Consider the following 26,516-nt stretch of genomic DNA (forward strand, 5'->3'; position numbering starts at 1 on the left):
CATCCACGCACGAGAGAAAGCTTTGCGCCCGCTCAGATTTAGCTGAGTGATCTTCCCATGAAATGTCCAGGTAATTGAAGTCACCCATGACAACCAAGGTCCTGGAGCAAGCGGCCTCAGTCAGTTCCCGGGCGAACTCCTGGTCAAGCTCGGGACTTTGAGTGGGAGGCCTGTAGTAGACTCCCACCATTGTGTCCCCTGTGCCGAATTCCCCACGAATTTTTACCCAGAGGGTCTCTAGCTGTCCATGCCGGTCGCCAACATCAGCTTGCAGGGACATGTAGCTTTCCTTCACATAGAGGGCTACACCCCCCCCTTTTGTCAACACGATCCCTCCTGTACAGGGTATAGCCCTCTATCCCCGTGGTCCAGTCATGGGTGGAGTCCCACCAGGTCTCCGTTATCCCAATGACATCATATTCCTTTGCACTGAGCAGGAGGACGAGCTCGTCCTGCTTGTTGCCCAGGCTCCTGGCATTAGTGTACAGGCAGGCAAGTGTGCCCTTGGGGGCTCTTGCCTTGCCCACAGATTGTGCCAGGGCTGGGGCAGGGGTGGGCTCCCTTAAGTGCCCCCTTAAGTACCTTGGTCCGCTGGCACTTACACTTAGCACATGATATATTTAGATTGTAGTTAGAAACTTTTTAAGCCATATTAATGCTTTCTGGAAGAGGAAGGTAGAAGCCTCCTCTTTCTCACAGTGCCTTTCGGTAACTGCATGCAGAGTAATGAGCAATCTGTACTGGACATTAGGTGCTGGCTAATGGGAGCTACCATAAAAAACAAAAAAAATTAATATGTTCTTTTCTTTCTTTCTTTTTTTTTTTTCAACTCACAGCAACTAAGTGAACTGAGGAAGAAAACGGAGCTGCTGAACAACAAAAACTAAATTAGTAACTGGGTACCCATTGCCAAGGGCAACATGCATTCAACAGAGGATATGATAATGACAGATGAATCCTCACACTCAGCCTAACTTCTCTCCCTGAAAAATAAATGCTCGGCGTCTTCAATATTTTCACCTGCACTGCAGTCACCTTCCTTCCACAGCAGCTGCTTGCAGCTTTGTCAGTGAAAGCCAGTAGAGGTACAGTTTCCTGTCATTAACATGACAGGATCGCCCCAATTTTCAGCTGACAGGACTGGATTTTTATGGCTTCTCGTGCCTTTTCTTTCCTGCTCCTCCTCCATCCTTTTTTGTCTGGGAATTCTGCTGTCTTCCTCTCTTTCCCCTGTTCCAGTCCCTGGAGCCCACTGATTCTTGCACTTTCCACCCCGTTCCACCTCTGATTTAGGTGGGATGCTGCAGACCGAAATGGAAAGGAAGCAATGATAATACAAGGCACCTTCTTTCCGCCCTTATTTTCAAATGGCTCCGAAACCCCACACAGTGATGAACAATACAGTCACAGAGCTAAGTAAGAGGACGAGACGATCCCAGCATATTATTCACCCTGTTGCTGAATATTAAGAGGTCTGGCAAAAGGTCAGAGGTATAGACCAGACTGCAACCAGCCCCTGAGCTGGGGCGGCAAAGGGAGCTAAGGGCCTCTTGCTCTTGCAAAGGCAGATGCACTCCCTAAACTCAACAAGCAACAAAGACTGTTCCCACTATCTGCTCTTGCTGCTGCATTGTAAGCAATGGCTGAGGTTAGCCCTTATATCTGCGAACAAACCCAGGATCCTGACTCAGGCACCTGCAGACAGGAGGCAGGTGCTGGTCATCTGGTGCTGGGAGGAAGGCACAAGAAATTATAGAAGAGGGAGACATGGGATCACCGGCCCATAAGGGAAAATACCCCAGAGGTGGAGGCTGGCTTCTATCCCAGTGCTTGAGGGTTCACATCTGTTATATCTTGCAACTAAATTCAAACCCATCTCCATGATATGCCTGGCAAATGAAAGACCCAGTGCTTTTCCTAAGTCTGGCCCAGGCACTTCCATTACCACACCATTACGTTGGCAACTACAATTCACTGTACTTCCTAGTATAGGCCCAAATCCTCTGTACTTTGCAACTGGAGGCATCTTAAGGCAACAGGATTCACACCAACCCAACAGTCACATTTTCTCTTCAAACTACTCTTTCCTGCCATGGCAGGGGGTCGGACTAGATGATCTGTTCAGGTCCCTTCCGACCCTAGAAACTATGAAACTACAGAAATGTTCACCTAACAGCAGTGTTGAAAACCCCCCTGTCTCATTTACTAATTTTTAAGTAAAGTTTGGATCAAGATTTTATGTTTCTGGAATCATCAGTGACTCATATGCAATATCTAGAAGGAAGTGCAATCAATCCTGAATACCTGTTATTCCTTCATCAAACTCATTATATTTAGATAGAATACTTCTCCTCATTTTCCTTTTGCCAGATAAGTTCCAGAGCCAGGAGCTTTTGTTACAAGGGGCTTGCAAACAATATAGAGCTTTGGAAAGAAACCATGTTTAGACAGGAGAAATGGATAACAATGGTACTGCATGTGTCAGACAATGGAAAGGAGGGACTGCAAACTAATAATGACAGAGCTATTTATTATTGAATAACCAGCCTCCAGTTTTAGAAACATAAGATCTCTCATTTCCTATTGTTCATTTTAATTAGTATTTTCCCTAAATAGTGCCCCTCTTTCTATATGCTATTTGTATGAATGCAAAGAAAATATACAGCACATGCAATGTTAGCAGAATGTCGACAAAAAGTGTGTTGTAAGCAATATGTGAATTATACTCTGTCTTGAGTGAGGAAGGTTCAGGGAATGATTTTGGCTTTTGTATCAGGATGTTCTCTCATTAATGGTTTCTGCTCCCTTTTTGTATCATTGCATTCCAAAATCCACAAGATTGCAAGAAATGTATTCAGTACTGTTAAAAGGGGTGGATAAGAAATAAAGTTTCAGTTAAAAAAAGAAGAAGAAGAAAAGGCAGGCTTCAGCTGCTTTTGGATCAAGTCTTCATTAGGCTTCAAACCACTTCTTAAAAAACTTACATTTATTACTACAAAAAGCCTGTTAGCAGCTGAGACCTGGGTGCACTATAAAATATCCTGCTGATTTCCTTGGATTTGGTCTCGCTGCTGTATGCACCTGTGATATCTCCTTGTAATTGGGCCCAGAACCTGCAAAATCACAGTGGAGAAGCATATTGCCACACCACATGCTTGCTCCACTGGGTTAGGAAGCATTTCATTGCAGTGTGTCCAGTCACCGTCACTGACCATGGGCCAGCTAAGTACCAACGTGATAGTCCTGCCCTTCCCTGGGAGTTGCACAACTGCCTCTGTGAGCAAAACAAGTTGCAAAGTTGTCTGCACACGTTCATTCACCTTTGATTTCATTTTGACAGTAGTTCCAAGCTTGTTCTGTTCACTTTCAAAGAGTATCTGAACTCTCATTATTAGCACAATCATACATGAAAAACAAATTTAAACTGGAGATGTTATGTGCAATCAGCACTGCCAATTCCAGAAGTTCAAACGGCCCAACCCAAAACCCTGAAAAATCAGATTACAAAAATATTACATTATGTTTTCTGGTCTCTCTTATGAGTTTTGCATTATAACAATTAAGTAAGCCCAACCCCCTTCACCTCCCACAATTTGTTCAAAGGTAAGCTGCCCCCACAAGGTTAATTTGGTCTCCAATTCAGGAATTCTTGTTAGAGGATCCAAAATATAGCAAAATTACACAGATCTGCTCAAAATGCTGCCTGGTACATAGTGTGTGGAAGGTCTGTCACTGAAAGAACAGCAGTATCTGCAAAGGAAAGAACAAATTGCCTTGCAATCAGAAAGACAGAGAATACAATTTCCTCAAATTTCCATAATTGTACTAACTCATAGTAGTGGCTTATCTGAGGATCACAAAGCATCTCATGATGACAGATATCATCTGCATTTTGCAGAAGGGTACCTAAGGTGCAGGAAGAAGAGAGGATGCACTGCTTGTCCCTTTATAGGCAAAGGGAGTTTTGCCATTACATTTCAACAAGATTTCACCACAAACCTGCAGTTTTTCACAGCTATGCCCCCAAAACTAAGTGTTACCCTACTGCTTCACAACTTCCCAGTTTTATAGACATAACTCAGCTGAGCCTGCAGAGATGTGATGACGTGGTCGGGTGCCTGGGACAGCTGCTGGGTGAAAATAAGACCACTCAACACCGTTTTTTGGGGTTTGGGGGTTTTTTGTTTTGTTTTTGGGGCGGGTTGTTTGTTTGTCTTTACAAACAAAGGACATTTCTGCAAAAGTATTGCCCACACAGCACAACACCAGCATACAGAATGCACTGAATAGTTCAAACCTGGCTTTGCAACAGTCCAGAAAAGTTAAATGTTACCTATTAAATCAGTTCAAATCAGGGATTAAAAAAAATATCTGAGTAGATGCATTGAACTAATTTTCTGTGCTGCCAATACTCACGTGAAAGAGATGCACCAGGTTTTCTACAACATTCATTAAACAAAAGTAATGGCTAAAGTGGTTTCCGCAGAATATCCCCAGACCTATTCTTTGTGGGACGACAACTTATATATTGCTCGCTATACATAGAAACGTACAATTTTACTGCTCAGTTTATAAAACATTAACTCATAGGGTATAACAAACTCCAACTTTTGCACTGCCAGTTTTATAAACAATGCTTAAAGACACAGACACAAAACAGCTCTGTAAAACTACTCTTGGTTGGCATTAATTCATTCACACAGGCCCATTGAAGAAAATACATCTTCTTAACTAACTTTGCAGAGGGGAACATATGCTTCATTAATCTTCAACACCTCAACTCGAAAACAAAAACTACGGCACTCAGAATAGGAAGTCCACAACTGTCATGACAGAGATACCAACCTTCTTCCCACAGGAATGCATCCACCCAGAAGGCCTCCTTTGCAGACAGGCCCATTTTTCTTTCTTTAAGGGACTGGAGACAACAGAAGGGTGCACATATTCTCATATGCCTAAAAAAGAAAATTCTGGATTCTGGGGCATATGGGGATCACCGCCTTTGGATACATGGGTATCAAGAAAGACAGAGACCTTCATTTAATTCAGTATACTTATGGCGGAGGTTTCGAAAGGGGCCTGCATGACCTGACCTGTATAGTCCTCATAGCAAGGGTATACTAATAAGAGCAAGGCAGGGAGGGGAGGGCTTGGTGTAGAAACCTATCACTTTTATCATATCATATATTTAAAGTTGCTTATTTTATAAATATGTAACAATGGCCAAAATCTTCCATATGAATGATAAACTCACTTGTTATTGACCACTACCAGAAAACTTGAAATAAGGTGATACATACATACACACACACACATACACACACACACACACACACACACACACACACACTTTATTTATTTATTTTACTTCTTATGATGCATCCCTGAAGGCAAAAACCTTGCGTTTGTGCAGCCCTTTTTCTTTTTTTTTTTTTTTTTTGACATTTGCAAAGGGGGCTCAAGTTTGCATTTCAGGAAAATAAAAAACAAAACCTTTAGGGTAGAATTTGGTATTTGCTCTGATTATTTTTTGGGGGGTTGAGCTTGCAAAGAAATATAATGAGCACCGTTTTGTCATTGCTGTCCTCGTCATCCTTGTCATTATTGTCATTGTGACAAAGTGGGTCCAGATGCTCTCCACCCCAGGGTGTTGAGGGAGCTAGCTGGGGTTATTGCAGGGCCCTTGGCACGGCTCTACAAGCGCTCGTGGTGCTTGGGCCAGGTGCTGGATGACTGGGAGATAGCTAATGTGGTCCCCATCTTCAAAAAAGGGGAGAGAGAGGACCCAGGCAACTATAGGCTCGTCAGTCTTACCTCTATCCTTGGGAAACTCTTTGAGAAGATCCTCAAGGAGCACATCTGTGATGGGCCAGCTTCAGGGATGATGCTCAAGGGCAACCAGCACGGTTTCATTAGGGGCAGGTCATGTCAGACCAACCTGATTGCCTTTTATGATCAGGTCACAAAGGCAATGGATGCAGGTGTTGCCGTGGACGTAGTCTTTCTAGACTTCAGCAAGGCCTTTGACACCGTCTCCCACCCCATCCTCATTAAAAAACTAGGCGACTGTGGCATTGATGCCTACACAGATTGGCTCAAGGGTCGTACTCAGAGGGTGGTGGTGGACGGATCATATTCAACCTGGGGGGAAGTGGGCAGTGGAGTCCCCCAGGGCTCGGTCCTGGGGCCTGCGCTGTTCAATTTCTTCATCAGCGAATTGGACAATGGGGTGAATTGCAACCTGTTTAAATTCACTGATGATACCAAAATTTGGGATGAGGTGAGCACACTAGTAGGGAGGGAAAGACTGCAACAAGACCTGGATAGGTTACAGGAGTGGGCTGACATAAACAGGATGCATTTCAATACTGACAAGTGCAGGGTGCTGCACTTAGGCGGTAGAAACCAGCAGCACACTTACAGAATGGGAAACTCCCTTCTTGAGAGCATGGAGGCGGAAAGGGATCTTGGAGTCATTATCGACTCCAAGATGAACATGGGCCGACAATGCGAAGTCACGGTTGGCAGGGCTAACCACACCTGGTCGTGCATCCACGGATGCATCTCAAGTAGAGCCAGGGAGGTGATCCTCCCCCTCTATGCAACGCTGGTCAGGCCACAGCTGGAGTACTGTGTCCAGTTCTGGGTGCCCCATTTCAGGAGGGATGTGGACAACATTGAAAGGGTCCAGAGGAGGCCACCCGCATGATCCGGAGACTACAGGGCAGACCCTACATTGAAAGACTGCGGGACCTAAACTTGTTCAGCCTTCACAAGAGAAGGCTGAGGGGGGACCTAGTGACTGTCTATAAACTCACTAGGGGGGACCAGAAGGGTTTGGGGGAGACGCTGTTTCCCCTCGCGCCCCCTGGCATGACAAGGAACAATGAACACAAGTTATTAGAGAGTAGGTTTAGATTAGACATCCGCAAGAACTACTTCACAGTCAGGGCGGCTAGGAGCTGGAACCAACTTCCTAGGGAAGCGGTGCTGGCTCCTACCCTGGGGGTCTTTAAGAAGAGGCTTGATGACTACTTGGCTGGACTCATTTGAGTCCAGTCTTTTCTCCCGCCCAGGCAGGGGGTCGGGCTTGAAGATCCACAAGGTCCTTTCCGACCCAACTTCTGTGATTCTATGAAATCCAGCAAGGTGCCGGCTCTAGAGGTAGAGCATACACACTTCAATACAATCTGTTCTCAGACGGCTTCTGTCATGTCCTGGAGATCTGTTGTTGTTTGAATAAAGAACATCTAAGAACGCTGCTTTGACTGCTGTGGCTCCAGGTAACATCACTTGCATTACTTGTTCTTCCTTTCTCTGCTGCACTAGGGAAGATTAAGGATGGAGTAGGATCTATCGTCCCAAACCACCATCAGCTCGTACTACTAAGAGGACCAAAAAAAAAAAAAAAAAAAATGATATGGTCCTTGTTATTAAATTATTTCTACTTAGAAGTTACATCTCAATAGAGCTGGTAAGAAAAGAAAAATGGAGGAAAGACCGTACAAATTGGTTTTCGTCGTATTCTCGTTAACACCCATTTTCTGCCTACCCCGGGTGTGACCAATCTAGGTAGAAGTGGTTTGACTGAGCCCAAATGACTGTACAGGCATTACACATAAACCAGTATCAGTGACCAAAAGCCAGTCTGGTTGCACATAGTTTGGTGCACATAGACTGGTTTAAAAATGGCAGGACCCGGTCTAAGACAGAACTGGATTAACATGCACTCAGACTTAATCGATTTAGGTTAAACCACCTCACTGAACTTCTGTACCAGATTCTCTATTGATTCACATTAGGCTGCTCTCTGCTGGCATCCCAGGCACCTTTGCAGCCCTCCCACAGGGAGACATGCTAGCATTTGCTCTGTGCTTGGCTGCTCCATGGGCTGTCACAGAGCTGAGTCGGCAGAGCCTTTCTCCCCAGTCCCACCTCCTGTCTCTGGCTAGCTGTCAGGTGCAAGGCAGCCTGTGCTGGCTTGGCTCTCTGACAGCCCTGACGGTGGCCCACGGGGACGCGGGCAAGAGCGCCTGCAATCTGCTGGCCTCAGCCAGTGCAGAGCAGTCTACGTGCCCCCCTGCCACCGAAGGGCGAATGTGTGTACTGCTCGCTCCCAATCGTACCTACGCTGCTTATAGAAACCAGCACAGGCTTGATCGATTCTGCCTCGGGCTTTTTGAATGTCTGTACCTAGCCTGGAAGTTCATGCAAAGTGTGTTTTGCTGCTTTTCACTCCTCCTGAAATTTGTTTTCAGAGCCAAGCTCAAGTTAGCTGAGAATCCAGTATTTTGACTAGTGTCTGGTCATAATCAGCCAGAACCATCATGTTTTGAATGGTTTAGTCCCTGGGATGGTGACTTCACTAACAACCTTTCAACCTCATCCAAGTCCAAACACCAGTCCATACGAAGGCTCATCATGTTGGGTGTTGTGCAGTCAGGGGCATTCCCTGCCCCAAAGAGTTTACAACCTAATTTAAGACAAGGTGCAACACATAAGAATAGCAGTTGAAGAGGATGTGTAACAGTGAGATAATTACTTAGATGCATAGACTCAGCGTGAGCCCACCTCTCTCTTTAGAGTCATTCGTAAGCTTGAATAAAGCTAGGAAGTTATGACGCTAAATAATGTCCTGGCCCCCTACCCACCTATTATCTAATGACCATTTCCAATAGGCATTCCTGTAGAGGACAGAAATGAGAAGATATTTAAAGAAACACAGATAAGTCTGGGAAGTAAGTTCAACTCATGAAGGAGAAGTGGACACAGGGTCCAATGCAATAAGAACCAAAACTGAAGGAGGAAGAGACAGAGGGAAGAAGAGCCATAAAGAGAGGAGGAGATAAACATTTGTGTGAAGACATGGTGTGCTACTGTTAGCTTTGTGTAAAAGGAGCTTCTGGAGATGGAGCTATGTTAGCAGCAGGAAACTCACATTGGAGTTACTCTCTCGTGCCTGGGCTTTAGTAGGCCAGTAGCTCCAGATTCCTGGAGAAAGGGATTGTCCTGTATGAAATCTGACTGTTTTTGTCAAATGGATTGTTATATTTTGCATAAACCCATAACCTGCCATCCTGATTACTGAGTACCTGACCTGCAAGGCACTGGATGTATATACCACGACCGGAAGAGGAGCAGCAGTAGTGTCAGAATGAGATCCTGGCGCTAGAAGAAGGGGCTAGTGCTTGCATGCAGTGAGCTGATATACAAGGTAACTTAGGAAGCTTGCCCATATAGACTGTTTCTAAAAAAATCCTATTTGAGAAAATATTTTTAAAAACCATCTTGAAATACAATTATGATTATTATTCACTGTATCCATATATTACCATATTATTTAGCACAGAATAAAGACCCATCAATTTAATTATACGGCAAAAGACAGGTGGTTGTTGTTGTTTTCTTTGATGGTGATGCAGTGTAACAATAAACAGGTCTGTTATTTTTAAATTAGCATATGGGTTATTTCTTTGATGATACAACACCTGTGGTTAGAGTGCATGCTGAACCTGAGAAAATACCTCCTGGAAACATCTCCGCAGACCTAAGATTTCAAATTTAGAACAACAAAAGCTCCACTCAAATCCCCTGTTATTGGAACGAACAGCAATTAATTATTAAAAAAGAACCAAAACATTACCATCAATCCTGCTGACAAGGGGTGCTGTTGGTTACAGTGGACAGAGACAATTATGCACATATCACAGGGCTACAGACAACTTCTGAATTACAATTACACTAAGAAACTCACTACAAATATCACAGATGAATACAACTGAAAAAACATTATCAGCACCAGCTAAAAACATATGTTGTACTAGAACTGAAAAAACAACGCGTGCAGCAATTTCTGTCCACGCAACTACTTTAATATGTTTAAAAGTCCATAATTTACGCCTGTGCAAAAAAATTCCAGTTCTGTGTTATATGTTGGTACATTAAATAAGAAAAGACCTGTGCTGCTTGAAGGAATTTTTCAAGCATTTCAGCTCAAGCAATGCAGGTCATCTTTACCTGAGATTAATTACTACAGAAATGGTAATGTGTTAGAAGAGATGAGCAGAGAGGTAGTTAGCTGGGCTAACGGGACGTCAGGCAGAGGGCAGAGTAGATATGCACCTTGTAGACTAACCAAATAAAATGCATAGAGAGCATAAGCTTTTGTGAACTTGAACTCACTTCATTAGCTAAAAGGACGCACATCAGGACCTTGCAAGAGGTGCTGCAAACAGAACAAAAACAAGCACCTCCAATTAGCATTCCTTAATGTCCTACCACCTATGACTGACATGGTTTTTCCAATGCAAATATAGTGGGAATAAGCTGCTATTCACATAATAAAGTCCACTGCAGAAAGGTGAAGGGAAGAATGACAAAAACTAGGACAGCTGATAAGCAAACAAACTGGAGAAAACAAGGGGATCCTGACCCTGAATCAAGAAAGTTGCCATACACAGCCAACTGGGGCTTGATGTTGGCTCTGATGGGCTCATATTGCCTCCAAGAGAAGGCACATCAAGAACCCAGGAGTGGAAAACTGTTTCATACAGGGCTCTGAGGGGGGCTCAGAAGCAGCCACCTGGGCCTAAGGTTCATTTCACCCAAGGGCTGAGTAAGGCACAATGAGGGAAGGGCAACTGGCACGTAGGGGAAGGAGAAAGACGAGCAGAATGAGGCTAGAAGGAAAGGGAACAAAGAAACAAGTGGAGGCAGCAGACAGAAGATGAGGAACCCCTAGGATTATAAATTTTCAAGGAAGAAATGAAACCCTGGGAAGTCAGTAAATAATAATAATTTAGAACTTCTTAATCCTAGGCCAGCTCTTCTATCAAAGGACCTCAAAACAGTTTACACATATCTGTTAAACTAAAATGCTTCTCCAATTAGGCGTCTTGGATGTTATGGAAAGCAGACCTTTGTCAAAGGAATCCAAAATGACTCAATGATTTCAAGGTATTGTTCCCCACCCCCCCATCCATCTTGCAGGTGAATTGACACTCAAGCCAATATAGAAACCTGCAAGTTGCCTATACAAGAGGACTACAGACAACATACAGAAGTACTTGATAATTGAGAATTATTCAGAGATAACCCAAAATGCCATTTAAGGCATGGCTTCCTAATTCGGTTTTGTCTGATGACCCTAACATGAAATATAACTCAGCTCGTGGATTACAACGTGTTTCGAAGTTACAGACCAGACTCCTAGCAGGTACAGCTCAGTTTAATTCCACTGTTTCAAATGGAACCACACTTATTTATGCCAATATCATTCAGAAACTTCTCTCTCTCTTCCGTTTATGACGACATCTAATCCACATCTCCTGAGGTTTTAAAATTCACTCTTTCACCATAATGCACCCTCTCCCCCAAAAAGAAAAAAGATTATAAAAAGCTAGCCTATAATCATCATAAAAGAGTACAAGCTACAACATCATACCATTTCAACCTCACTTATCTGTACTATAACCTCCTCTTGCCATGTTCCCCTTTTTGCGGAAAATAAAATCTATAATATGTAATGATTTAGAATTAATATCTTGATTCCCCAGATCCTTTAATGAATTCAGATACACCTAGGGAATCTAACCAAGACATCTGTTCATGAATAGTGAGAATTATTACCAAATCCTGGTGGAGAAGGCAAGATGCCATCCCTTCCTGACGTACCTCCCAACTGAGAAATCAACTGTCTCATGGTTGAATTTTCTTGTGTCAAGGTTTCTCAGCATTAGGTCTCTTGGGCTTGCTTACTAACAATATCTTCCTCCCTAACTTGTTACATCCCCCCAGAAAGGACTAAGAAGAGACCAGCAAATTTGACTGTCCAACTACTACAAACTAGTGACGGCCTCAATTAATAGTAATTACTGTTCCGAAGTTTCACAAATCCCTTTTTAATCATCTCTGGGTTTTAACTGATTTGCCCCAAACCCTTCTGTCTGCCAAAAAATTAACATTTCATTAGACAAATCATAAGCTTCTCCCTATTCTCCAATATCTCTCTCATCTGGAAATATTTATTCCTCATCAAATGTCAAACTTGCACAATAAAATGGAAAATAATTTATATAATACTGTGTGTGAATATATGTACATATAGGGCATTTAGACACATGCTCTGGGAATGTGGGGGTGGGGGGAACATTTTTAAGTTCAGGGACATTGATGCACAAGACGCTCTGGACACTTTAATTAGGGTGGCCCTGAGAGCTGCTTTAATTAAAGTGCATCAGTGTCCCCGCACTTAAAAACACCCCCACACTCATACACGAGATGGTCCGGGCACTTTAATTAGGGTGGCTCTGAGAGCTGCTTTAATTAAAGTGTCTGGAGCACCATGTGCATCAGTGTCCCTGAAATTAAAAATGTCCCCCCACCCACATTCCCAGAGCATGTGTATAAACGCCCTATATGTCCATATATTCACACACAGTATTATATAAATTATTTTCCATTTTATTGTGTAAATTTGACTTTTGATGAGGAATAATATTTCCAGATGAGAGAGATATCAGCGATTAATCGAGTCTGCTCCAACGCACTGTAATTACAATGCATCGAAGCAGCCTCGCTGGTCGTGCATAGGTGCCCTTAGGTTGTACTAAGCAGACTCATACCCCCTCCCACCCCTCAACCCAGGAAATGACATCCAGCATCTTCACCTACCTCCTGGTCACCCTTCTCATTTCTTCTCTCTTCCCCTCTACAAATATCCATCAGATTAATTTACCTCCACTATCAGAAATGTAAACCATCAGCCGCCTTTTATACTGAAGAGGTTAAATGAAACTTTTGACATTACTTGCGTTTAAAATCCATCTTTAGCTGGTGACATGTCATCAGCTAGAAAATGTGCAATCAGGGTAGCAGACCTAAAAAGTGAGAAGTCAGAGAATGTAAAATTCTGCTGGAGTGTGTGGTTTTTTTTGTTTTTTTTTTTAATTTAACAAGTTTTAAAATATATTTTCTATTTTTGGCTTAAAGTGTGGCTATGGTCTGAACAGTGACTGTGTAAAATGGCACCTTCCTACTCAAAAGATCTGCTCCCTGCATGCATTCAGATATACATTTTTCTTACTTTACTCAGAAAAACTATGGACCAAACCTTCAGCTAGTTTTATCCATGCTTGTGGAAGTATGCCAGCTGGGAATCTGTCCTGTCATCCTCCTTCCTTCTTCTTCTTGTTAACACTAGCACACCCATATACTTATGAGGCTAGTAATGCGAGGTGATTATCACAACCAGTAAGACAAGGCAAATATTTTCATAATCTTCTCTCTTATTTTTTTTTTTTTGGGGTGGGGGGGATTAAAGTGATTAGGTCTAGTTTCTGAGCTGACAGCAGCAACAAGTAACACACAGGAATTGCAACAGAGGTGTCTTATTACTGATAATCTAGAAGTACAATGTATGTAGTGTGAGCATTATTTCCTGGTATTGCAAGACCTACAGCATTATCTCCAAGTGTTTCCCGCAAAGCTTTCTGGCTCATATATGAACAGAACCTGTAGCTCAAATCCATTTGCAGTCCTCATACCTTGAAGCATACACCCCCAGTTGCATGCAGTATATTCACATTAACGCATTTAAGTTTGGGAGAAAAGTAGAAACCCAAAACAGACTGCCTTTACTTTCTGATCCTGGACTAAACTGGTATAACATGCATACCTATATGAGATATGCCTATATAACCCATGTTGTAGTCTGTCTCTATTCAGAGTGGCCACAAAAGCTGTCAAGTCGGCTATACCCTTGACACAGTCTAAACTCAGATGGCAGAAGCTCACGCATTTAGGAGCCCAAGGTCCTGGGTTCAATTTCCACTGCCAATACCAGACCTCAACGTCCATCTTTAAATTTAAACTTTAAATCTACATTTTGCAAACTCTGCCCTTAAATGGCGAGTTCCTCGGGGCAGAATGCACCACTCAAGTTCATTACGAAACCATCAAACTCCATAAGCACAGAAAACCAAAATGCCTTATTAATAGCAATTCTTACACTAAAAAAAAAGTCACTGCATTGCATACAGATTTCAAGTTCTCTCTTATTCTGCCCCGAATTGCAATTCCCCTCCAAACAGGCTCTCTTCCTATAAAATGTATTTTAAGGTTGCGCATATTTTACATAATTTTTTGACAGCATAAATTTATTAAAATATGTTTAAGGCTTGTTTCATGCTTTAAGACTCAGTTTGGCCTCCTCTGTATCACTTTCATTTCCTATTAAATTATCCCAGTGTATTTTATCAGGCACATTATTCTCCACTTCTTACCTCTTTAACCCAAGAAGGACTGATTAAATCAGCATGATGACAAGTGAACAGCATTTAAGACTCAGTGTGACCATAGCTGGTTTGTTGTTTTTTGTTTTTTATATATATATATATAAGGATTTTCCTTTCTTTGGATGCCAGAGGGGTGCAACTTTATTTGGTTCAGATACGAGTCCCTTTTCCAGTATGGAATTTAAATCAAGATAGTGAACTTTCTCCCTATTAGATTGATTAAGCAAAGGGGCCAGATACAATTTAAACACACCACTGACACACTGAAAACTTTAAAGTGAAAATGCTCTAAAATTAGGTACTCTACAATCATTTTTACAGCTTCATTGCAACTTGCAGCAAACTTACAATAATAATACCTTGATAATAATGATACCTTACATTTATATAGCACTATTTATTCGGAGCTATTTCACAGTGCTATAGCAACTATACATAGGCATTACTTCATCTACCAAACTGCGGCCACCTCAGGGATGGAACAAAACAGTCCTTCTGCTTTTAGCTCCTTACATCTTTCAAGATCAAGGAAAAAAGAATAGAAAATTCATCACAGTTTCAGGCGAAAAAATTAAGCACACAGGAGGCCTGCAGCAAAGATGGAAATCAGTCAGGTCATCAGACCCCGGTTCTGGTCAAAGTTTCCATATGAAGCTTGAAAAAGTACAACAGTCAGCTTTCCTGCACTGAAGTCCAAGGCAGGCACTCTCACTAAATATAGGTTTCAACCTGCAGCAAAGTGCAGCGAGTTAATGTAAAGTGAGGATAGCGCACAGGAAAAGCTTAATTTCACCACTAAATTGTGCGTGAGATCTGAGCACAAGCACGTTTTTTCCAGGACATCGCTCCGTAAAGATGTTTTCACTTGCAAGATGTTACCGTCACACATTCACATTCCTAGGAGCTTACTGTAGCTCTTAGCATGATGGGGTCCCACTAAGAAACAGCTTTAAAAGCTCTGTCTACACTCCAGAAAACTCGCATTTAAATAGGTTCCTTGACTACAGGGCTTTGGGTTGCAGATGAGCCATAGATATAAAGGAGAGGAATGCAGCACATACATCTGTGCTGTTTGTGCCTGTTAAAAACCATGTGCTCTTACAGCCATCCTCTCTGTTCAGCTCTCTCAGTTTATAGCTTTCAACTTCAAATGCCGTCCCTTGATTTTCATGCTCTGCAGAAATGTTTCTCCAAGATCTCTTTCTTTCTTAACTGTAGGTATTCTCCATTTCTCAAACACATCCAGTGGTAGGCCTAGTTAAGCCCTGGTGCAACTCCAGCGAAAGTAAAGGGATTGCAGCAAGAATCCATTCAGCCTTACTTGAATTAAAGAGTGACGGACCCCCCAAAACAAGGGATATGCAATCAGACAACTGCAACGATCGTTACATATGCTCAAATTTCTAGCCATTATGTATATTTGGAGGGTAATTTCACAAGTGATTTTAATTTTAATCAATGCATTAATAGCCTGGCAATACACAACTGCAAGCAAGTACACAAAACACCCCACTAAAAACATCTCTTTCCAGCTAGTGCCATGGCTTCTTCGATAACGCCGTGTTTTCATTTATCTCACATGCAAGTGTTGTGCGGTTTTGGTTTTCATTTAGAAAAAAAAAAAAGAGGTTAAAATGTGGTTAGTAGACAACAGTAACCTGCTGTCCATACGTGGCACCTCAAACAAGTGCAAGGGCAAGAGATTTCCTAACCGTATCTTGATGACTCTGACATTATAAAAGAACGGCAGCACTATTTCCAAGCAGAACCACAAGTTATAGGATTAACTCTTTGAGGAATGCAATATTGAATTGGAAGGTAATTTAACCTTAGCATTGATTGGAGGTACCATTTGAAATTCATGAAAAAATGTATGTAAATGTGCTTGGGCCACTGAAGAGTGATGCAGACAATTCAAGGCCATACAGGTGCACACATACCAAGACATACTATCTGGTTATGCTCATGACATTCAGAGTAATTCCGGTAGCTATGGAAGTGTTTCTCTGGACTTTAATTTGGCCGCTGACTCGACCTGCCCATATTAATGAAGTTTTGAGTATACATGTAACAGAGAAGAGAAGTATTAAGGGCCAATGATGATGATTACTCATTTTGAAAATGGTAGATCGACATTTTATCACTAATTTATCAGGGTTCAGAAATCTGAAAGAGGATAGGAAAAAGGATAGTATGAAGTGGTGTAGACAGCAATATAGGGGAAATGAAAGGAAAGGTGATGTGAGATTAATATCTCCTATCATTTTTCTCATGACCACTTATCTAATTTGTCCCCTAGCCCTTCCTACTTTCCCTTTCTGAGATTAAGGATGCTCAGCCAACAATAGAGGACAAAAAAAAATGAAAATAAAAAGCACCTTCCATATATACAGAAAAGTATGCCAGAATCCTTAAAAAAAATTAGTGGAAGATCCTGTCATCCCAAAACAGATAGTATGGGGATTTTTTAAACCCCAAAGGGTTCTGCAGTGGGATTTTTGAAGATGCTTTCTTGTAAGAGGGATAAATTGACTAACGTGTTTTTTAGGCAGGCCCGGTTCTTTGGATAGATGTGCTATCGTTTATTAGAGCAACTAAATAGTTGGAAAAAGGTTTTTTTCCCCCGACTATTTAGTTGGTCTAATAAATATCACAACTTCCCAAGGAACCTTGCCTGCCTGTGTCCTTAGACCAACACGGCTACAACCAACAACACGGGAGCATGCTTTTTTAACCACCTTTGTAACAGGCAGTGGAAAAAAAAAAATGTGTCTGTTTTGCACAGTAGGCATTATCATTTCTACACATTTTGATATTATTTGTAAGTTAAGAAAATTATGATTGAACAAAAACATATGCAATCGCACGTACAAGCCCGAAGTCTACCGTGCGAGTCAAACTGTCCCCTTGCTTTGGCTGTATTATGTTCAGTAGTTAAATATATTCTGAAGCTTTTTTTTTTATTATTATTATTCACCTCATTTAGCAGTAGGTATATCTTTTGGATTAATTAGAGTAGCCCTTTCATTCAGCAATAATCAATTGTTTTCTCTTCATCCATTATGTACAATTGTTTTCTTCGATCCATACAGATGCTGGGTATTTTTCATGGTTAATTAAATAACATTGAAATATACTTAGCGCCATTATAACACCCGGTGCTCTATACTTGGTCTCTCATATATTCGTACCCTGAGATAAGCTCGTCTACGTTAACTATTAAGCTAGCCTGTGGAGACCCACCTCGCCTTTCGTGAGCAGTGTATAATTCAGCAATTCCAGCAGAGGGCAGCCAAGCAAGAATAATCACTTCTACATAGAAACTATGATGTTGTTTGCTGATAGTTTTCAAATCAAATTAGTGTCCTAATGTTTTTTTTTTAAATTTATTTATTTTTTCTGACTACTCTCTTTGGCAGGCCAACTCACGATTCACTTAAAGCAGCCTCTGTAACTAAGAGCCACGGTATTTAAGCCGCTGTATATCTTAATAGGCAAAGTATTTTAAGCCACTTCTATACTATGAACCTGTCTTCACTGATGATTCTACGGTCCTCCTGTTCTCTTTATTCCTCCTTAATTCAAATAAAGAAATAAAGGAGGAAATGTAGCATATTCAAGAGTTTTCTTACCTCTTTGGCAACAACAAAAATAAAAAAAAGTGACTGGCCAACTTGACTGATTTCTCGGTTGAATTTAAGACCCCAATCCTGCAAAAGTCCCATTCAAAATGTTGTGGGGATTGGATCTTCAACGATTTAAAAGCACAAATAAAACTAGATTTTAAGGAACTGGATTCAGTATGGGAAATGTCATGTATACCAGAGCCTGTTATTTGACTTCATTCTCTTAAAAAAGAAAAAAAAATACCAGCCCCAAATCAGAACATTACAGCGATAAGACTTGAAAGGTATCTACTGAAGCTACTGTGAATTTTAAACTTGTGCTGGGCAGTCACTATCCTGACCCGTCTGCACTATCCTTCCCATACAGAGCCCAGATCTTTGATGGGGAAAAACGCTGAGTGTGGACCCTCCACGTGTCACATCTCTTGCAGTTATCTCAAGCTTACCAACCCAACTCATTAGCTACTTTGGAAAACTTTGACCAAGATTTCCACCAGCAGCCTGCTTTAACTGCATCCCCGCCACAATTTACAGTTGTTCACAAAAACAAGAACTGGTTGAAGTGACATGGGTTATTATGGGAGAAAAAAAAATGTATGAAGCGAGGGAATCTCTCTAATTAGATTAAGTTGAATAGTTAGGAGAAATAGGAGACAAGCATTCAGTGCTCCCCCCCCTGCCCCATTAGGTCTGAGAAAGAAGCAGATCCAGGCAAATGGCATTTTAGCCGCCTCTGAGATCACCGACCCGATTCTGATCTCACTTCCCAGCGAACTTCAGTGGAATTAGTTTGGCTTTATACTAGGATAAGTGAGATCAGAACAAGTACTGTGATGGAGTCCTGGCATTTAACTTGATTCAGTCGGTTTCCTGCCAGGTCAGATCGGAAGCTAGACGTGGGCAGTCAAAAAGCCCGAGGCCGACTCGATCCAAGTTACGCAGCTTTCTGTAAGCGGCGCAGTTCAGGTCGGTAGCAACCAGCGCAAGCTTTCACCCTTTGGTGGAGGTGGGGGATAAATCTTAGACCAGGTTCTGCCATTTTTAAACCAGTCTACATGCCAAACATACGTTATGGGCACAGACAGGTTTCTGATCACTTCTGCTATTAAACGTGTAAAGTCTGTACCTGGCTGAGTGTTTTTTCACTTTCCACAAATGCATTAGTGCATCTGCTCGCAGCTTCCCAGGGGGCTTTATCTTTTAGTGTCTTTTACCCCTTAATCCACCAGTTTGCTTTTCCTCCCTGAAGTAGAAGCAGCTTACTTAAAGCACCCAGCTTGGTCTGCCAGCCAGCTAGTGTCTGCCTTCAGGTGAATTCTGTGTCAAGGCACGGAGCGCTTCCCAACTATCCCAGGTACCTTGTGCTTTAGAGATCAAACTTTGCAGAACAGTACAATCCAAGTCTTGGAGTCGAAGAGCTTGGCACAAGCCGCTTAACTTGGATTTCGATCTCAAATACATATACTCCCTGCAGAATGAATGAGTTGAGGGTATTTGGCTCCATCACACCCACATTCATTTTAACGCTTGAATAAGGGGCAGGCAACATAAGCAAGTTAAAAGTTGCCTCTCTGCTGTTCATTTGGCACAAGCTTGCCCCTTGCACCTGCAGGGCACGGCACTATCATGTGCAACATCTCACGTGGGATATTGCAGTCTCTCAACTAGATCCGCTAGCTGTGGACTGTATAAAGAAGCTGGAGCAGACCAGGCCATAGTTTCAGTTTAGGGTCTTCCATATCACCTTTTTATTGAAACCTTTAAACAACATACGAAACCATCACACAAGGAACGGGTTTGTTTTTTTTTAAGCAGCAGTAATCATCAGTGCAAGGCTAGTTTTAAAAACTTGCTCCCGAAGTCCTTGGAACATTAAACAACTGCTTACAAACACTTGAAACATTAGCTGTTCCACTTGAAACCACTGGCACGACGCTCATAAAACCCCTGGCAACACTGAGGACTCTCCCTTTAGTCACAGCTCTTTTATTTGCTTTTTCAAGCAGCTGTTGCTGTGCACCAAAATTAAAAGGGATTTTTTTTTTTTTTTTTTGCTATAGTTAAAACAAAGCCCCAGAACTAACCTGCATGCCTGTTTCTTTTGACACTCCGCTGAGACTTTCGATTCACTTCTTGACTGTTCGGCTTGCCTTGGCTTTCACCCTGCTTCTTCCTAAACCGAGCTGCTCTTGTACAAAGCTTGACTGGGGCACTGCCTGCCCTCCCTCCCAAGACTCAGGTGGATTTTCACATCAAGGAGGCTAAATGACCCCAGGTTAAGTAGATTTCCTAATCAGGATTGCAAACCCTTTGATAGTGCAAACCCCCTCAACTTGTGCTACTCGTTTAAAAAAAAAAAAAAATCTTTCTGGGCAGAGAGGAAAAGGGGAATTCAATGACAGAGACCACTCACTGACACCTGAGGAAGGAACAGGCTGTGTTTTCTCATGGGTACAAGGGGTTTTTTTTTTTTCCCCAGAGTGCAGATGGTCAGGGCTTTTTTTTTTTTTTTAAATACTTTGTATTACAGGAGCACCCAAAATCAGAGCTCCACAGCACTAAGCACCGCACACATGCATGGTCCTGATCCTGAAGGGCATCCGTTCTTAATGGCGGAAGCACACAAAAGGTGGAAGGAAGGATGCTTTATAGCGAAGTGAGGTACAAAGAAGCTAAGAGCCAGTTCCAGCAAAGGACTGAGGTGCTGGAAGTCTAACTTCTAGCTTCCATCTTCCTCCCCTTTCCCCTGCCTGCTCCTTCCCTCCAGAGCCCCAAATGAGGTGCCTGAGCCATCTATGCAATGCCCAGGGACAGCCAGGTGCCTCAAATTGAGATGCAAAACAGCTCCATGTTGAACTAGAGCTACCCTAAGAGAAAATGCTGAAGAGAGAGATAAATCCCGTATCTCAGCCATCTCCCTACCTGGTTGAACCCTCCTCCGAAGCCACGCTTCCTTCAGGCTGCTGAAGGCGGCTCGCTCTTTCTTTTAAAACCCAGCCAGAAGGGCAGGTGTTACCCCCTGGCCCTTTTATATAACACCTAGTAGGCCTGTGCGAAGTGGCTAGTATTTGCTTTGGATTCGGCCGATTCAATTATTCGAATCGCTGTCCCAAATTGATTCGGCTGCTGCTGAATCAGCCAAATCTCCGCATCTCACAGGCCCATCCCAGCTCTTTGAAAAAAGAAAAGCCCCGACTAGTGGGTGCTGCCAGGCAGGGGGGGAATCCCCATTGCCCCATGCCATATGGGGGGGATCTGTCATGAGCTCCCCACCCCCCCCATGGCTGCCCAGCTTCCCCCCCACCCAATCCCAGCCCTTAAAAAACAAAAACAAAAACCAAATGCCCCTTCTCACCAGCTGCTGCCCCACACTGCATGGGAGGGCTGTGCCATGAGCCCCCAGAAGCCCTGAGGCTGCTGCAGCAGCCAGTGAATGCAGGATTGTTGGTTGGTTTTTTGTAAAGGGCTGGAGCTGAGGCCGGCTGGGCAGCCATGCCGAGGCTGGGGGAGCGAGCAGGGATCGGAGGGTGCTCAGGGGAGTCAGGGGAGCAGGCAGGGGATGGGGCCTGGCAGGGGTTCCCCCATGGGCCACTCCCCTCTCCTCCAGCCCCTACTTACCAGCATGGGGTCCGGGTCCAGCTCCCTGCTGCAGCCAGAGGGGACTGCCTGAATCTCTGAAGTTCTCCAAATCTTTTCCAGAGAGCTTTGAATCGATTTACACCTTTTAACTGGTCTCCTGATTCGATTCAGCCACTGAATTGGGCCGAATCTCCTCCGAATCGGATCAGTACCCGAAGCTTTGCACAGCCCTAACAACTAGTGAGTGGAAGTCTTACCCAGGAAAGGGTGGGGTTTGAACATATTACCCATTTAAAGCCCAGGATAAAACATCCTGCTCTACATTTTAAAGTGAAAATGCCATTTTCCCATTCTAAATTATTGTTTTCATTTCAAAATTTAACTTCTAAGCGATAAATGCAACAAAAACTTAAATAATTAAAACCAAAATGGAACATTTCTGTTGGCCTGATCCAATTCCTTTTTCCTTCAGATTTTCAGTTTGCAGAAATTTGAGCTTTCAACTTTTTGGCCCCCTCTGGAGTAGGAAAAACTTTGAGAACTTAAGCTCTTGTGAGCTAGGAAACAATTTCCTATCCAACTTCCATGGTCAGACTTATGGGGAAAAATTTTTCTGTTCGTGTCACACAATGTCACAGTATTGGATCATATATCTTTGTGTTCTTAAAAAAAATACCTTACGGTGTTACTTAGACTGACGCACAAGGAAACAACGCACATGTGCATATACACATGGACCTCAGTGCTCACCGAACCCCCATGAAATTTTACCACTGACATCAATGGAAGCAAAGTTAAACCAAGTATAAGTGTTTTAAATCCCATCCTAAAAGTCCCTTTGCTCAGTGCTGTTTAAGTCTCATACAAAAGTATTCCCATAAGCTAAGTGTGCCTCGGTTTTAGATGGCTGTTAAGTTGCAGGACTAACAATGGCAAAGCAGGAGGGAAATGGTTTTATTATATTCAGTGATATTGCTAAGAGCAAGAAGGAAAGATGCATTAGAAAGTGCCTTGCAGTTATTTATATACCTCCTTCTACCATGTTGTTTTACTTGCAATAACCTACATCGGTGCCTTTGTTGCATTGCCATGCAACTCGTTTGCTCTTTTATAGTCCATGGTGGACACATTTGCACCTGCTTAAATCTCTGCATATTGACTAGATAAAAATATATAACAGATACACATGGGTACCCTTGCACTTAGGGATACATGAATGTCAAAGCCCTCAAACATCATTCCTGTTACCAAGACATGTCGCTTGCTGGCAATAATGGGTAAAATGTGGGACGGTATCTAGTTTGCCCCTTAGGTTAGATTGGAGGGTCTGAGGATTTTGTTTGATGGCCCCTGTTCTTACGCCAAGGACATCCTTTAATGGAGTGACTGCAGAAGCCAACTTTATTAGGCTTCTCCAATTCTAAATATCGCTAGCAAATAAAGAGTAATGCAGTACACGTCCAGATATACATGTTTTGGTCCAAGTAGAAATAAGCAGGCTTACAACTTACAATCTTAAAATCCTAACAATTTCTAACAAGCAGCCAGCCTGCTGGGAAGATCGTCTCTGAATTTGGAGAGTAATTTCTAAGAAGCACAGGATCTTCTTTACATCTGCAGCCAGGAACCTCAGCAAAGGATGCCAAAGGAACAGATCTGAGAGCACTGAGCCCCGTTTTACCCCACCAAACAAAGCCTTACAAAACTACCTGATAGAAACTTCAACAGATACGGCCAGAAGGGAGACCCTCCCATGTCGTCTTGTTGGTTGAGCTAGAGCACACTGACCTGAGCCCTTAATCAAGATCTGATGGCTACTTTTTTTGAGACGTTTCTCTCACTTATGATTCTGTTCCTTTTACGCTATTTCCCCTGGTCTCACTTTAAGTGGCCTAAATTAGAGTGAACAAACACAGCTGAAAGCCTACTAAAGCTACTATAATGCAAGCTAAAAGGATCACGGCTCAACATAAAGGTCTACACTTGGTCATTTTTTTCTTTTATTCAGCTTATATATTACGCAGACTCCGACGACCTTACTGGAAGGACTGTCCCTCTCCTTACATGACTGCTTGCTATTATAGCAGTTAGCTCCCTAAAGAGATGTAAAACCCAGTCTGCTCATGCTGAAGATGTGACAGCTGAACTTTCTCACGGCAGCTCTGGGGTTGAAACCTTCGCATTGAGTAAAGCCAGTGTCTTGAACTTTCCCTGAATAGGCAAGGTCTGCCACTAAAAACTAGGGGCAATATTCCTATAGGTCGTATATATATAAATCAAAAATCATTGAGCACCTTGGTAAAACCAACACCTCTGTGTTTCCTCACTCTATGTAACCTGGATGCGTTTGACCTTTCTCCTTGGCTTCAGATGATACCTCGGTTTTGCTTCATTCACTCACCCAATCTTCCATTTATGTAGTTAACACTAACTCAGTAGTGACCACAGTTAGACTCTCATTATCATGCAGGCTTCCAGCAACCTACCGTTATCCCCTCTGTCCAATACTGGATTTCAAATCCTTTCCAAACATAATACAGTATTTTCAAAAAAAAAGAACTCCATTTCGGCAGGTTTTCAGAAGAGCTCCGGTTTTGAGTGCTGATCTCCTCTGATAATCAGGCCATAATGGGAGGTGCTGCACTAAACACTTTTGAAAGTCTCTGACTCTACTTGATGTGGTTTTTACAAGGACCAGAGTGCTTTTGAAGACGTAACCCCCTGCTGTAAGTGCTGAGCATTTGAAAAAGTCAGTCCTTATGACTGATCATTTCACAATCGGTTCAAATGGGAAAGACAGGACAGCTCAGCACCCACCGTCCTCCTCAGATACCCCTCAAGTACCTCTGCATTGCCTAGATACCAGTAAAACAGCAAGCATCATGCAAGATATTCCTGACTTTAAATATGACCGTTTCCAGGCTGGTAGATGACCTCTCAGTGACAGACCCAATTTTCCCATAGCCTTTGAATAACAGTGATGTTAGTGATGAATTTGCACAGCCATTGATTAGCATTGCTCCACATTCAGACAGGATTAGGGGCAGTGAATACAACAGTGGAAAGCTGGGTTGTTTACCGCTGCCATCCTGTTTGCCCCCGAACCAGCAATCAGATGCCTGCTGGCATTGTACTCATGTCCAGCCAAGACAACCGGGAGCGAGGGGCTATATAAACATAGCTGACTATACATCTTCGCGGCAGCTAGTCATTTCTTTCTTTATGCTGTTTTAGCATGTCTGTAAGAGTGCTCTGCCAAGACTATATTGACTAGGGCTTTCCCCAAATGGATGGCTTAAAAGAGGTCTGAGTGATTATGGAGGAAATACTTTTGTGGGTGATAAGTAGGGATGATTTTTTTCTTTTTTTGCTGCCCGTGATTTGTGCTCTGGTACTCCTCAAGGGCTTCAGTCAGGGTTCAAGACTTCATGTTTCCAGGCACTGTACATATACTTGTTTTAGAGACAGTTCCTGCCTCAAGGCATTTACAATCGAGAACAGAAGGTTACAGAGAAACTAAATAGACAGATGAAACTTTCAGGGTAGAGGGATGGAGGATGAGCTAACAGTAAAGCCAGCATATTTCAGTAGAGCAAACTGTAGCTGTGGCTCATCTCATGCCCAGCCACTGACCCAGCTGTTTACTCTGTTTTATATATAGAAAGCAAGATGCTTCTACCAAAGAGGTACCAAAAAAAAAAATCCTAATATTTTCAAAATTTGTATTGGTTGGGTTTCAAGTTATGAAATGTTCATTTGGCTTGAAGCTCTCCGGAGGCTGAATAAAGGCTACAAATTTATAAATGATATTGTTCCTGCAACTTTTTGCAAAAAAAAACAAAACCAACAAACTTTGAAAGATGAATTTAGCAATATGTGGCTGTTAATGGTGTTACATTAAACAGCAGGATTTCCATATGGCGCAAATCTGCTGGATTGTCTTGAAAAGGGGGATTTTGTTCCAAATTTCTATGGCATTCTGCAATTTTGTCATTAGATACCCGTAAGTCTTTGCTACAAATGAAGAGGGCAACATGTGCCAAATACAACAATCTTGCAATTTCTTAGCCCTCAGTTCCTTGAAACACAGGAGTTTTGCAGCAAGTGCTTTTTTGTTGTTGCTGGCAAAGGGTTAAATGAAAATGTGTCATTTTCATAATAATAATGTGTTTTATATTGAAATTTGCTCTTCATGTCTTTTCTTTTTAGTGTAAGTGTTGGTGTCTATGAGTGATATGAGGATAAGTTTGCTAGGGCAATTACCCATTATTGTTGAGTAGCTGAGTAGTCCCTTGAGCAAACTCATGCATAATTTGTTTGTGCATAAGATACTGTAGAGCTGAGGCTGCAGTATCTTCCATGCCCCAGCTTATGGGAAAATGTAAGCTTTTTTCCCACTGCTATGCATTTCTTCCCCTATTGTTTGAACTCACACCATCCTTCTTGCCCCCTTGATTCTGTGCCCTGTTCCTGAGCAGGAGTCTCATATCAAGCAGGTGAAGGTCAGAAATCCGCTGTACAAGGGGAAAAATAGTGAATTTCTCCTACAAGATACCTTATAATAATCATGTCCAAAAACATCAATAGAGCCTTTAAAGGGAGTCCTACTCTAATTTATTCATGGTGTCTCTTCCTATCTGCATATCCTTGTTATCTAAGAAAAACACCGTTGTCTGTAAAGTTGAGGTTACCTTCTCAGTACAAGTGTGCAATGGTTCTGGATTAGACAGGATTGGTCTGGTATATAATCACTACATAAAATAATTACTCACTTTAAAAAAAAAAGAAGAAGAAGAAACTAACCTTTTGCTTTTTGACATTACTCCCCTCCCCTTATAGCTCTCACTCCCTTATCTGCAACTCAGCACTTGCCCTTTTTCACGGATAGCAGCTTCCCCACAACCTCCCCTTTTCTCACAGGCTGCAGCAGCATTTCTCTGCTAGTTACAAATTCTTTTGTAGCTCCATCCTGAAAAAGGCCCCAATGGTTTGAATGCTGCCTTCTAACCCCTGCTCC

The 26,516-nt window shown here is 42.5% G+C and overlaps 1 long non-coding RNA gene across 1 annotated transcript in view; it reads right to left on the bottom strand.

Annotated features, from left to right (window-relative positions):
- LOC149855933 (uncharacterized) overlaps positions 1 to 26,516 on the bottom strand; it is a 348,042-nt gene that overhangs the window by 243,025 nt on the left and 78,501 nt on the right. The gene's annotated exons all lie outside the window — the stretch shown is intronic.

This window comes from Crocodylus siamensis, chromosome 11 (genome assembly GCF_052110815.1).
Source record: "Crocodylus siamensis isolate JL-2025a chromosome 11, ASM5211081v1, whole genome shotgun sequence".
Lineage (NCBI taxonomy): Eukaryota > Metazoa > Chordata > Crocodylia > Crocodylidae > Crocodylus > Crocodylus siamensis.